Source organism: Corvus kubaryi, unplaced genomic scaffold (assembly GCF_017639235.1).
Source record: "Corvus kubaryi isolate FWS band 111438036 unplaced genomic scaffold, C.kubaryi_AGA036_p1.0 66, whole genome shotgun sequence".
In the NCBI taxonomy this organism is placed as follows: Eukaryota; Metazoa; Chordata; class Aves; order Passeriformes; family Corvidae; genus Corvus; species Corvus kubaryi.
This window is the reverse complement of record NW_024582054.1, coordinates 28,276,434-28,291,802: the sequence shown is the minus strand read 5'-3', so window position 1 is coordinate 28,291,802 and position 15,369 is coordinate 28,276,434.

Genomic DNA, 15,369 nt, shown 5'->3' with positions numbered 1-15,369 from the left:
AATAACATTAAGCTTCAGAATGTGGCTGCAGAGTTGGATACCTGAAGCTGGTCACCCAACTGGGTCTGTGGGAAGATGAGCACTTAGTACCAAGGCGAAGGTGCAGTGAGGGGGAACGGACTCCCTGAAACCTGAGTAGGTTTTGAATTTAGCTGCAGGTAGACCCCTGCCTGTGGAAGAGTTTTGATTTCAGAGCCCGTACTTGTGTCCTCAACACTTTGCTCCTGCATCACAGCTTCACAACAAAGCAACAGACTTCACTGCATCAGGAAGTTCAGGCTGCAGTCTGAGATCCAGGGTATCACATTACTGAGTTCCTCTTGCAACACAGCCACCAGCCTGAGCTCCACCTGCACCCAGGGAGGAGAAGGATTTCAGTAGTTTGCTCTCAGAAATAAAGTGGGGTGGTAGAAATGTCAGAAAATGTACAAAGCCTTGGGAAAAAATACCGGCTCATTAGGGTGTACTCCAGATGCTTTTGCAAAGTGTCAGTCTCATCTGGTGAACCTGGTGATGCTTGCTAAAGAGCAAAATACACTCAGCACCAGACTTAACCTGGAGGCCAGCCCATAATAAATGGAAGGAACAACCTGGAATGGTGATCACCTGCCGGGGACCTGTGGGTGTCACTGGTAGGATGTCACCTGCTCACAGCAGAATGGGATGAATGGAGCACTGTCATGGAAATGGTGCAGGTGACCGTTTGGTAGACAAAGGGGTTTTGTAGAAGCCAGCACAATGATGAAATGCTCCTTTGCAGAAGAAGGGGCCAAGCTAAAAGTAAAACTAAATGGCCTGGGAGAGTTGCAGAAGAAGTAGCAGTGGGCCAAAACTCTGTGGTTTTTACATCTCCCTTTTTTGTCTGACCTTCACAACCCAGACTTGATTATGTGCCTAGAGGGTCCATTGGGCTGGGGTGACTGTAGGATCCGAGGTTTTTGTAGCCAGCAGTGCACATGGTGTGATGTGCTGCTGCTCATGCCTCCCTTTAATTCCATAGTCCAAAAGGCTAAGTACTTATTTTCAGCCGAGTGAAATAGAGATAGCCTCCAGCTCTAGTCCTGAGCAACGTTCAAACTACACCTTTGTAACTGGGATACTCTCAGGCTCTCTGCTGCATCTTAGGGATGAATATGGGAGAGGATTTGTGACTGCATGCATTTAGACCAGACTCTTAAGAAGGCAAGGATGGAAAAGGAAAGCAGAGGTCCTTTTAAGATCAGTTCTAACAAAAATGTTGTTAAAGAGGAATTTTTTTTTTTGGTTGGTTATTGGGAGTTACCTGAATTCCCCCAGCTCTTCCAGCACTGCATTTGATGTGGAGTCAATATTGAGAAGATAGGCTCTGATGCAGAAGCTGAAATCCAAACAATCTCTCTCCTAACTTGGAGATCAGATTGCCCATTTGATTCATGGATACAGGTAAGGTGGGAAAAAGTACCAAAGTTTATATAGAACGGAGATGGGAAAGAAAGGAATTGCAAGGTAAATGATGTTTTGAATCATAGGGTACTCTGGGGAAATAGGCAAACATCAAGGAACAGTGAAAGGATAAAAATGGTGAAAAAAGTACATTTTATTTACTTGAAAAATAAGATGCATACAGGCTAAATCCCACAATCCTTTACTCATGCAAGGATTCCTGTTGACTTAAATACTTGTGTAAAAGTATTTCTGTGGGTAAAGGATCTGATGGACTGCATCCAAAACTGGGTTAAGGTTGATGTTTTCACAGAGGTGGCAGCCTTTTGTCTGCCACCCCAGCTAGTAAATGACAATCATGGGACACGTCTTACAGGACACACCAAACAAATGAACAAACACACAAACAAAAAGCAACCTCTGCCGAAGTGCCTGGGAGGTTCGGGGTGGCGGGGGGCTGGCAGGAAGGTGACTCAGTGGCCTGGGAGGAAGGGTCGGTGGTGTCGGCTCCGTGCGGCGGCTGAGCACGGACCCTCGGCCGGAGGACACGGCTGCCAGCACAAACTCACACAAGTTGCTCTGGCGCCTGGCCTAGAACAACACAGGGCTGTTTTTTCCCTTTTGTGCTCAACTCTGTTGCACTGGGACAATGTGAGATTTTTAATTTTATATGCAGAAGGAAGAAAGTATTCGACCTTTTCCTTTTTTTTTTTACTTTTCTGTTCTCCACTGTACTTATCTTTATGTGTGGCGGTGTTACAAGGCCAGGTCAGCAAATACTTTATTCCAGTGACAAGTTTTTGTGCAAAGGTCACAAGGGGCGGCCATGAGTGATCAGGGCACTTGTAATAGTCACAGACAGATGCACTGCTCCCACCTTTTATTTTCCTCAATGGGTTCTTCTGTGGGCTGCCAGGTCCAGCTGATGCAGAAAGAGGCAGAGAACAACAAGTAGAGCAGTAGAAGGGAGGAGTTTGGTGGTTAAAGCCTGACAGACAAATGAGATAAAAAGTCCTGTCTCCCCTGTGCCCTGCTCTTGGCACCAGTGACTCAGGGAGCCACGTTGCAAACCATGTACTTGTCCAGGTGTGCCTCGATGGAGATGCAGAACTCTGGCCAGCCACAATTCTTCCCACATCTTCAGCAGAGCCATCAGAGTGAGCCTGCATGTTCCTGCCAAGCAGCACCAGGAAGGGCTCCACTCTGCCAATGTGAGCCCAGTCTGAGGAAGAACTGCTCATCACCCTTATCCTCCTCCAGGACTTTGCAGAAGGTGCCATGAACATGCACAGCCCCAGTCTCACTGAGGCTTAACTCTAGGCAGGTGCTCCCTGGATCAGGACCTAAATGGTTAATTTTCAAGTGGCTTCTTAGAGCAGATGTTCCCATGTGTATCCCCTCCTTCCTTCTCCTGACACATTTCCTACACAAACAGCAGATTGCATTGCTGCTGTCCTTTTGATCTGCGGGAGGGGGAGGAAAATCCCACACAAATGATATTAGTTCTCTTTTCAGGCAGGCTGGTGATGGTGGGTACGGGCATGTGCCTCCCTCCCACCTTTCCCTGCCCAGATGCCTTTTCTGGGACTTTCTTCTTTAGCCCCTGCCCACTTCTGGAGCTGCTTTTGAGGTTGCTTACCTTAAAGTCTGGAAAGGAAGAGGAGGTAAGGTTGGGCAAATTGTGGAAAAATTATGGTTGCAAAACACTGCTGTCTGTCTGAACACATCCAGAGGCCGGGGTACTGTCTGCTCCATCTGCTGCCACACTGCTGGCTCTCATGCCTGGCACTTGGGTACCTGCACTCGTGTGGGCACTGATGAATTAAGCCACACTGCCTGGGGAGGCTTAAGTTCTTACCAGACAGGAGACTGTCTTTGAGCTTGTGTCTAGATCATTCCCAATCCCAAACTTGCTGTCCAGCCTAGTGGACATGGCCACATAGTCGCAGGGTGGTTGCAGAGGGACAGCTCTTGCATCCTCGGTGAGAGGGGACTCAGGGTGGGGTGGCAAGAGACTGCAGGATAAGATCATTATGGGGAGATCAAGCCTTCCCTCTTTCTTCCCAGATAAGAACCAGAAACAGCAGATAAACTCAGCAAGATTGCGGGTTCAGGAGGAATTAAAGGAGGTGATTGTCTATGGGATTGTAGTTAAGGTGTGCATCTCCTTTATACAGCACCTTCAGGGTGTCAAGACTGCACGGGTTTGGAGGACCATGAGAAAATTTCATGGTCAATGAATTCACCAAAAGGTGTTAAACACAGTGCACAGATTTGGGGTTATAAAGCCACACAGTGCTGACAGCATGAAGAATATTCTGGGGAAGCATCACTGATTGCCTACCCCATTCTTACATTCATCTCACCACATCACTGCTGTTCTTTTTTGGAGAGAAGACACTAGACTTGATGTACCTCTGGTCTGTCCCAAGATGGCCTTTTTATATTATTATGCTGAGACAGGGAAGAAAGCTTCTTCTGGAGTCACTCTGGTATGGGTGGCAGTTGCAGAAGCCCTCTAGATGTGTGATGGAGATGATGAAGTAAAGGTGTGGTGGCTACTAATTTTTCTAGCATAATCCACCTGTGACTTGATTGGGGTGAAAAAGACAAACAGTTCAGTTGAGCTCCTTCCTAGAAAGATCGCTGGTCAGGAAGAGACTTTGGATGGCTGGGGGCTTAACACTGGCAGTGTCACTGGCTTTGCCACAGCAGCCATGTGGATGCACTGACATGGGGCAGGATGCACACGTGAAGCAGCCTAGCACTGAGCTGGCTGCTGCTGAGACATCTAAATGTAGCCAGTGGAGTTTCGGAAATTGGATCATTTTCTTTATTTAATTTTGTCTTTTTTCCCTGCTTTAGCACTGCCCTCATTTCTAACCCCCAGCAGTGGGCTTATAGCATCAGTGCTCTCTCCTGTTGTCTTTGGAGGCTTGGAGGCTTCCATAACAAGCATCTGATTATTATGAGGGTGATGTTTCTTGAGGCAGGGGATGGGAAAGCTCAAACGTGACACTGTGACCAGCCAAGGCAGCAAGGCAGGGAGTGACTGATTGAAATGCTCTAAATAACAAATTCTTTTAAACCAAAACCAATTCCAAAGAGACTCAGCATATTTGCAGATGTTATTCATATAGAGGGAGAATCAAATATCATCAAATAACCCACTAAGCCTGACTTGCTCACTGGCTTAGATAGGATACGCTAAGCTTTGCATGTTATTTCACTCGATTTCTTGAGCTTGTAACCAGAACCAGGCAGTTTGCAGCAGTCAGCCCACATGTTCGATTCAGCTCCTTCTGTAGCTAAATTTATTAAAATTGCCCAAGAATGTGCACTGAAGCCATCTCCATGTGGCTGTTCACCAGCATTTCTGCAGAGACATCAAGTACATGAGGATCCTGGGAGGGTTGTGTGTATGGGGGAGGGTGTGTGCAGCAATGCGGGCTGGTCCGGGCACTGCCAGCACCTCTGCTTTCCTGGAACATCTGGGAAAGTGCCAGAACATCGGCCACTGGTGTCAAGCAGTGCTGCTCTTGCAATTGCTCTCACAGCAACAGGCAGCAGCAGGGAAAGGGAAGAACAGACTTGTTATACTCCTGCAAGGAAAAGTGCAGGTTGCTTTTCTTTCATGGTGTTTCATATGCGGCAGATTTTACAGTTGCGTTTGGGATGTTTCCTAGATGGTGATTTACTGATCTCTTCGGGTATCACAAAGGTCTGATGTTTAGTGCTTCACCCTGTCTCCAGGGGAAAAAAATAACCTGCCCAGTTCTTTGTTTTCTCCATTTACATTTTTTCATTATTCTTCCATCGCAACCCATCAAGTGAGCTCTCATTTCAAAAAGCACAGGGGTAGAAAAGCTACAGTTTGCTGTACTTTCATTTCCCTGTAACTTTGTTGAAGTTCATGAAATGATAAGTTGGAGACTGAAAAGAAAAAGCAGCCAGGAAAATGGGGACAAGGGAATCCCTCCCTCTCATCGCCCTGGCATCACCCCAACATCTTTCATTTCATTTTGTTCAGCAATAACAATAATAGGAAACAGAATTTTTTATCAAGTTATCAAGTGTCCTTTGTGAATACTCAAAAAAGATAATGTTTTTCTTTGGTTCATTACCATAAGTATTGGCTTCATTGCTCAATACTTGGAAATGGAAAAATTAAAAATAAAAGCTTTGGAGAAAGGCAGGTTATGATAGGCCCAGCCCTGCCACCAGGAGCTCAGACTCAATATGGGAGACAAGGATTTCCCCACAAGCATCAGAACCCTGAGGTCTCCACGAACCATAAGGGTACACTTGCTCTTAGACATTGTTCTGTCCATCAGACCATACTGTCTTTACAATACCAGTAAAAGCTGAAAGGAATTTCTTTGTCTGTGTCTTTCCCAAAGTTGCCATCATCCCTCGGTCCCAACCAGCATCCGGCCCATTGTGTGGTGCAAGCTCTCCTTCCCTGATGCTTTTACAGGTCATCCCAGGAATGTTACCAGAGCTCAGGGCTTAGGTGGTTGCCCTTCACATCAGGAAACTGTATGATGCATTTCAGCACTTAAAAAGATAAATGTATCAGTTTCATTGCCTCACGTGTAATATATATTTATGAAGAATGTGTCCATGCAATTTCTACCACTAAATTTTTAACCCTTAGCAGCCCTTAGTAGCCTTAAATGCAGCAAGAATCAAATTATTTCCCTTTAATATCAAATTGTTAGTTATTGTGTGATTTATTCAAAGGCTGCAGCATGGAAAGTAAGAAATGCCCGTTGCTGCCAATCATATAATCACGTGGGGCTTAATCCTGTAAACATGCACAAGGAAAGTTACTTACATATCTAAGTCTTTGGTGCAAGCAGCCTGAACATGCATCTATACAGCATTTAACATGTAGGTTTTGAGCCAGCCTGGGGTCTTTGTACTAAATATATAATAATTATTATAATGAGGGTATTAATGATTTGTTTGTGTGCTGTTCTTACATCTAGTGCCAAATATTATACAGAATGTGAATCTGGGAAGAATTTGGCCCTTCACATTTTATATCTGTAATAATCCATGACTGAATTGCTGGATTCCATCTCATTTGTATATGCCATATTTTTTTTCCAGAACATCTGTTTAAACCCACACTGGATAGCTGCCAGATTAGTGGAAAGGATACGGTATAAAGAAGACTTTTGTTTCCTCCGAGCAAGGAGAAAAAATAAGTTACAAGTTGGTGCATATTGCCGAGAAGAAGCAACTTTTCTCTCCAGAAGCAGATGTCCTGTAGTGTTTGAAAATGAAATGTTTTTGTGTCTTGCAGGCAAAGGTTCTGTGCTTCAACAATATTGATTGTCAGTTAGTGCAGGCTGTCAGCCTGCCGTGGTTAACCTACCAGTTGTTGGAGAGACAATCACGAGCAATTAAGAATCACATTTCGCAGTTTCAAATGCATCCATATTGCCACTTTATTCAAAATCTTTTTTTTTTTTTTCATGTTGGAAAGTACATTGGTGAGAGAGAGAGAAGGAGTTTTCTTTTTTCCTCGTGCCAACCATATTTTCATTGCTGGCCAAATTAAGAGAGATATATAATGCTCATAAAGTTGCTGCAGTTTCTTGATTAAAATCTTACATCCAGCACTCCTTTCAACATCAATCTATATTAATAAGGAAGGAGCACATTGCATTGCATGTCTCCGTGTTGTGCCTTAGACACAAAGCACCAGGGGAGCATCAGGGAAAGATTCAGCTGCAGAACAAGCAGCAGCACAAAGAGAAAAGGACTGTTCCTCATGAGGGTGGACCTTTGTGATTTGAAACAGGAAAATGGATAGGAAGATTAAAACCAAGAAGAGCCAAGGGCTTAGCAGTTGAAATTACAGCAGTGCTGTCTATGCATCAGTTATGGGAATGGCTGATGGAGTCAAGGTAGCAAAGTGCTGAAATCAGCTTGATACATTAAGAAAAACAGCCCATGTGAGATGAAACATGGAGTACTAGACATTCCCAAAATCAGCAGTGCCTGGAAAGCCTGTGGCTTTTGTCACCCCTCTGCCAAGCATCCTTCAAGGCTTTGGTAGATGGTGGCTTTTAAAGAGAAATATCAGAGACACTGGGTCTGGGCACTCTCTTACCATAACTCAATGTGTCACAAAGCCTGTGCCAGGCACTATGCACGTTATGTTGTGACAAACTGTGCATACTGTCACCTTGGTTGGTGGGTTTAGTCCAAACACCTGGGAACCATCTCAATATCATAAACCAGCATGACTTAGAAGGACTTTAGGGGAAGACAAATTCCGCCTCCTTTTCCAGAACTTTTCCATACAAAATCGTTTCCTAAAAGCAGCAAAAATCCATCAGTTCTTCCAAGGCAGCACACCACTCACAGCCTCAAAAGATATTTCTGACCACCAGATGACTCCCACCACGGGATTTCTCCACACCCCAGACCTCAGAAACCCTTCCTATGCCTATGTAACCTGCCTCTCATCAAATCCATGTGTTGTCTGGGTCCATAATGCTCAGGGCAATGGAACTGAGAGCAGCACTTGCAGGTTTTGTTGGTGAGAATATGCCCCTTGCAGACACATGAGGTTGTGCCTTATACACAGGGAGGGCAAGGAAATGTCAAGTCCTAAGCAAACCCGCACACATCGTTCAGAGATTGTCAAGAGCAGCCAGTAGAAAATGTCAGCACAGGCTTCACAGTTCAAAGGATCAGAAAAACAAGTTGGTTGTGAGCCTGTCCATGGGAAGGGTTTTTTCCCATCTTGCACTCCCTTCCATCAGCATTACAACCCCCCCCCCCTCCCCAAACACAGAGCAGCATTGAAACAGACGAAGCCAGCAATGGACTTGAGCTGAGTCCTACAGAGCTGCTGTGGCACCGCAGCACTGATGGATCAATCCAGTGAAATCTTCATGATTTAGGATCTCAGCAGAAGTATTTCAGAAAGGATGGGCAATTTGGGTCAGCATAGTACAAATGAAAGATGCTCAACTGGGGAATCAAAAGAAAAAAGGGAAATTATGCAGCTGAATAATATTGAGAAACCATCTCCTATGTGCAAATGTACACAGGTTCTGATACCAAGGCTGATATGAGTATAAAAGTGAAGAGTTTCATCTTTAGTAAGACTTTGTCAATTCAAAACTTAGATTAAAGGGATTTCTGTACAGTAGCTCTCTGACCATCTTCACCTCTTCTCTGTACAAAACACTTGTTTGTGGTTTCACAATCACATTTTCCTATTTTTAAAACATGTTTTCTCTGCTGTCTTGCTCTGTGAGAAAGACATTGAAACTGCAAGAGAAACTGTCTCAACAGAGGAAACTGAAATGGTTCTGTGCATGACATGTGAACAAGGGAACAAAGTAAACACCGACAAAAATAGAAAGCAGTGTTTTATTTTCTCTCTGATCTTTCATTTTTAGGGGATATTTGTGATTACAGAGAACTTCCAACATTTCAGGCAAATGGGAAATTTTTAAACAACTGATGTAATAGAGAGTTTAGGTGTTAGCATGCGATGAAACAATATCTTATTCTTACTGACAGCAGGATACAAAGATTGTTTGTATTTAGGACTCTTCCTGAACCAAGCAAGAACGACGGATAAATGGCTTTAAATGGACTGCAGATCTTTGCAGCACACCCCATAACTCTGATAGCTCTGTATCTTTGATTCTTCTAGGGTTAAACTTCCAAGAAAACTAAACATGATTTTTCCCTCTTCTCCTAAGTCTGCCTTTGAGCTCAGGAAGAGCTTTCTATCAAGCGATTCAAGCTGTGGAAGAGTACCCTGAGCATCTCGCTGTTATTTATGATCCCCAAAATCTTGCTCCTGGTACCAGAGATGAGAAACTTGGATCCACATTGAGAAAATCACTTGGTCTTATGCTAATCTCGATCAAACTGTTGACACTGACATTAAGCAAACATACTGGGGTGTAATTACATTTCACACTGATCTATGAAATATTCATGTAATAATAACGAATACATACATGCAATCATACAATATCATCATCATAAACTGTGGTCAAATACATATGATATTTGCAATGCTTATACCATGTTCATATAAATAAATATTCATTAGAACTGAAACTAATTACTGCATAGCTGATGACAGCTGAGAATATTAAGCACCACTACTGAATTACGCCTTCAAAGGCAATGAAATGACATTCATTTTCAAGTTGGGTCAGTTTATTTGTCCAGCTATGATAATATTTTTTTCCAATGGAAAGAATAATGTTTATACTAATTGTCATGAGAATGTCTAAGCATTTTCTGTGAGTAGTAATCAAATTAGGGAGCTGCAAGTGTCTGTAACTACACTAATGTTAGTCTATTTTCATATTTAAAATTGGCCTTTCCCACAGCTCATTCACGTTTATGTTCTAGCCACATGTCCCACAGATAAATAAACAGATGCTCTATATAAAGAGTTAGATCATATTCTGAATGAGTGAGGAACATATGTCATCATTAAGAGAAGCTTCAGTGCCAACGCTGGCATTAAGGTAGAGGAAAGAAAACAAGGAAGAACTTGAAATAGAGCAACATAATCCCAAGGAAGTTGTCAAAACCAGAAGAGAGGTTATTTGTGCTAGAGTTGGCAAGAAAATGTTGTTCGGCAGTTTTTACTGAAAAACAAAAGAATAGCTAGAGGAAATTTTGATTTTTAATTAAAAAAACATCCTCTGTTGTTGGTAGTTCTGGCCTGAAACCAAAGAGTATGTTTTTCTACCTTAACATGCCAAACTCCTATGTTTTGTTTGCACTGAACTTTTTGTGGGGTGTTTGAGGTGTCCAGTTTTCCAGTGAAAACAAGAAAACAAATAAAACTGAAATTTCCCAAGAATATTTATCTTTGTGGGAGATCTAATTCTTTTTTTCAAGTGAGAAATTTTCATGGAAGTTTTTTTTTTTACATGCTGCAAATGAAAGGAGGATATCCAGATATAGCTGATGATAGATCTTTGCTGTCTGAATGCAACCAGATGACATTGCTTTTATTGTTACTGTAGTGTTGTGTGCTTCATAAATAGAGACTGGAAAGACAGTTCATGCCCAAGAGATCATTGTAATCTAAATATAAGTCTAGAGGCTTTATTTATAAAATGTACAGAATCAGGGGTTTTTAATTGCATGCAGAAATATTGTTCAGAGAAAAGTACTATGCACACATAAAAAGAATTTTAGTTGTGAAGTTGTGAGAAAATCATAGTGAAAACTTGTGCTATAAGTGAGAACAAAAAACCAAAACGAAACAAAACAAAACAAAAAAAAGAAGAGGAAAAAGTTAATCTGCAGATACCTCAAGGATTTATCTGCAATTCAATCATAGCAAATGAGCAGAGGATTGACAAAGAAAACCTGGAAAAGACCAAAGATGTCCCTGAAGAACCAAAAGAGGGAAGTGAACTCTGTGATGGGCAGAGATCACTGATGCAATAGGAGGGTTTATGCAGGATATTGATCCAAATGATGGTTGATTTCCCTAAATAACAATCTTCCCAAGACACATCCAGAGGTGTGGTGAATAATAATAATGATGCACAAAGCATTGGAAGGACAGAGCTCCTGCTACCCCAATTTTATTGCTAAATTCCCTAAAAAAGGGTTAATTTTTTGTAAGGAATCCACAGGAATTGGGGGATCCAAGGGTGGGAAGGGTGAGACTGTCTAGAGGAAAAGGAAAGACCCAGTTCACTGCTGTCAGTGTAGCATGGGAGGATGAGGATCAGTAAATCGGGGGCCAAGCTGGGGACCCTCTGGCTGATTCTACACGGAGAGGAGGGACGTTGTATATCTGCACATCTCCAACCTCCGGAGGAGGCTGCTGGATTTAGCAGCCACTTTTGGCTGCCAGTTGCATCGGTCAGTGGCAGCGTGTAAAGGTTTGGCAGTACACGGCCGGATCTGTGTGAGACTTGGCTGCCTGCACCATCTTTTTATGCACTTAATTTGAGAAATGAGTACACGACAGAAATTTCTCATGGCCTGACGCGACAGAAAACATCCAGTGCTTTGTAAGCTGAAAACCTCCCATAAAGCCCCAGATCCAGGAAACACCCGCCTGGCACTCTGGGTTTGGAAAAGAAACTTTACAGGAAAGTTGTTGAAAGGCTATTTGGAGCAGGATCATTCATAACAAAAAGCTTTATGCTATTTCTTGCCCATGGTTGTGCAACTGCCCTTTTGTCCAGGTCTTCAGCATTGGCATTAAATGAGTCGGCACTAAATGAGTCTTCACCAACCAGCCCCTGCCAACAGGTTCTGAACTCCTGAAAAGGGAGTGAGGGAAGGGGCAGCCTAGAGCAGGGTGGACGCTGTACTTGTCTTCTCACAGTTGTTGTGGCCATCACCACCTGCTCTGGGTCCGTTGGATAGGCAGGTCTTCTGAAGCTGTCTGGAAGAAGAGCAGAGCCATAGGTTGCCAAACACAGTCAGCAGGCCCTGGCAGACAGTTAGCAGTCAGGTATGTTCCTACCTTGCTCCAGCTATTTCATTTATGTGACAGTTTGGGGGAACCATCTGGCAGAACATCTGACTGACACATATCCAGCTACGGAAAGCTGAGAAAAACCAAAGCAGCCATCAGGGATAACAAAATGCATTTTTGTGCATCTTAAGCCTTATTCTCTTCTCTCAGCCGCCAGATGTGAACCAGAAGTAACTCAGCTGAGGTCAGTGAAGGACAGGCTAAAGATGGTGTGATCTTTGGTTAAAATATTCCTGCCTGATGAGACAATCTCTTAACCAAGCCATCCAAATTTCCCTACTTGCACCATCACTGATTTTGTGTAGGACCTGGGATAGTAATTTTTCTTTCCCTCGCCTCAGTTTCTCTCTGTAAATGAGGGAAACAAGAGGCTGCTTTGGTCCACAAGTTGATATCTGCCAGTGCGTTCTAGAAGAGTTAAATATAATTACAGCCATTCTGGCTCCATTGATGATTGTAACGTAACTTTTGGTGAACATCTAACAACCAAAGGTAAAACAGGATCAGCAGCTGGAAAGTGAAACACTTTCAGTTTAGCCTGACTGTATAAAGCATGTTTTCAGGAAAAATGATGAACCACTGCAACAGCTTCCCAGCAACCATGCTGGATTGTCCATGCAGAGTATTTACAGGCCACCTAGCTTTTCTTTCTGATATTAAAGATAGAGGATCTAGAGGACTAGAAATGTGTTTTAACATTTAGCTTTCCTGTATCCAACAGCTGTTGTCCTCACTACTATAAATTAAAGATACTACTATCATGTGAGGGTAGCCCAGGTCTCCGCAGGGCTCAGATGCACGATCCAGTTACTGTGAGTGAACAAGCTCCCTCATGTCAGCTGAGATGTGGTAACTCTGTGGGTGCTTGCTCCTGCAAGCAATAACAAACAGCTCCCTACAGCAACTGTAATGTGCTATCTCAGCCCTGCTTTCCCCACCACAGTCAAGCACCATTCTGCTGCCTTTACGGGAGGCAAAGCGGGCCCATGGTTACAATAGTCACCCCACTCAGTGGGGCTGACAAGCAGTAGCTTGTCAGAGGACAGCATCTCAATTGAAGGTCTGAGTTCTAATATTCCAACTCCACTGAGAAGACCTCTCTGGAGATGTGGTCATTCTTCAGTGGATTGTGGCTGTGCAGTGGCAAAGTTCAAACAGGGAGACCACAATCTTCTCCCCAGGTCTACGTGAAGTTCTCCAGCTTAATAAGCAGTCACTGCTGCTGCTATCCAAAGTAACTGCTTAAAATACTTTCTGCTGTTGGAATACGCCAGAACAGCCCTCCTCCCACATCCAGCCCCCATATGGAACAATCTAAATGCAAAAGAAATGACTAAAAGGGTGTTTTCGGAAATAATTAGGTCAATTAGAATGTAACAAGGAGAGTGGTCTAGACATAGAGAGCATTTAAATTAGCAACAAACTGCTCCATTTGGGTTCTTCAGTTCAATCAGCTATTTAATCATCAATTCATCTATGTGAATTCCTAGTAAATTAGGGAATTTGCTAATTTAACGTACCCTCAAGGTGGTGACTAAATTATGTATCAATGTCACTGATGCCTGCTCTGTCTAAAGCACGAGAAACACAGCCAAGCTCCTCAGAGTGGGGCTTTGGTGTCACATGCTCTCCAGGGATCACAAGAACTGGATGTGTTTTAGAAAGGTCTGTAAGGTTCAAAAAGAGACTTTGGCTCTGCATTAGCCAATCTGAATTTTGTTTAACGTTTCCTTGCCCAAACCTGAAGCCCAAGCTCAAAGCTGCTAATAAACAAGAGGGAACTGAAATGAATTTGTTTCCCAGCATGATTGTACTCTGAAGTGGCAGGTGGCCATTTTTGAAGCCAAAGGTAATAAACAATAATCACTTTTATAAATGATATGCCATAAGCAGATCTAAAAGTGGGAGATGACAAAGGAAGCCATAGCATCCTCTTACATGATATGTTAAGAAATTAGTCCTGTGGCATGTACAGCATGTCTCCCAGGCAATACAAAATGCCATCGGTCTCTCCTAGTGGAGCTAACCCTTACCTGGGTGAACCTGGCGCCTGTGGAAAGCCGCACAAGAGTTATCCATCACTCAGGTCACTCCTCTAATTGTAACTGACACATTAAAAAAATCTGTTCTGACTCTATAATTGATGCCCTGCCAGAAGCCAAAGTGTCCCTCCTCTGGGGCTCAGATGTGATCATCTCACATCCTTCTTCAGGACTGACACAGACTTTGGTGAGACTGAAGAAAACAAGTGTGTGGTGTGTCTCTGAAAGGGACCTTTGCAGAAAACATGGGTGGGGAGGAAATGGAAGATGAGAAAGCTGGGTGGGAAAGAAAACAAAACTGGAATTTTTGAAAAATTTAATTTTGTGCTGCACAACCTTCATGTTTTACCCTCTTTACCATTCCCTTTCATTTAGACTCAGCAATTTGAGGAAGCCCCCACCGTGTAGTCAATAACAGACTGTGGATTCAATCTTGGGTCCTGCCTAGAGCAAAATGGATGCTATTATTTGTCACACAGTAGCTCTGCTTAAACACCCCGTAGGAAAGGGCGTGCTCCTGTCTGATGAGAGCAGGCTGACAACCCCAGAGATCCTTTCTGGATGGAGTGGTACCTCTACAGGCAAGAGGCAGCATCATTCCAGCACAAGGTGCTCTTTGTGAGACACTATCATCTGCAGGGGTTCCTGAGAGGTTACACGGTGATGGGAAAACAGGCCCCACGTCACAGAGTTCAGATGTTTCTTGAGTGGTATTCAAATGCCTGGAGATAGAGGATGGGTGCAGCCTTGGCAAGATCTTAAAAGCAAGATAAGGAGAAAGGAATAATTAGGCATCTGACTGGAGCTGAAAAATCACATCTCTCCTCAGGATTGGTGAACAGCTTTGGCTAAAATAAGATGCAGTTTGAATCTCTGCCAGTTGCCTGTATTAAACTGAACCCTTTTTTTTTTTTTTTTCTCTCCTTAAGATCAGAGATTGCTTTGTTCAGTGTTGGAGCATGTCAGAAATTCTTCTGTAATCCTTGGAAGTCTAAGTGGGGGGGAGTGGAGAAGAAGGAGTTACCATATTGCTGCATTTGGCACTGGGTGCAACAAAGTGAATGCTGCCTCCAGGTCTGGGTCTGGGATTCAGCAGGGATTTTGAGAAACTAAAGAAGCTGCATAGATGCAGTTACCCACTTTGCTACCTCTCCATGCCTGTTTTTAGGACATTTGTCTCGGTTAAATATAAACTCCAAAGAAAGGGACCCTCTGCTAGTGCTGGGGCTGGCTGTATTCAGAGAAGTTTGCCCTTCAGTCCAGGACCTTGCACAGAGATCAGCTTCCTTCCATAGCCATTTGTGGGCTTTAAAATGACTTGCAGCCTTCCCAGATGGGCCTGAGATGGCATGGAGCTGGCCTCCCCAGGTCCTTGGGATTCTGAAAGCTTGCAAGCAC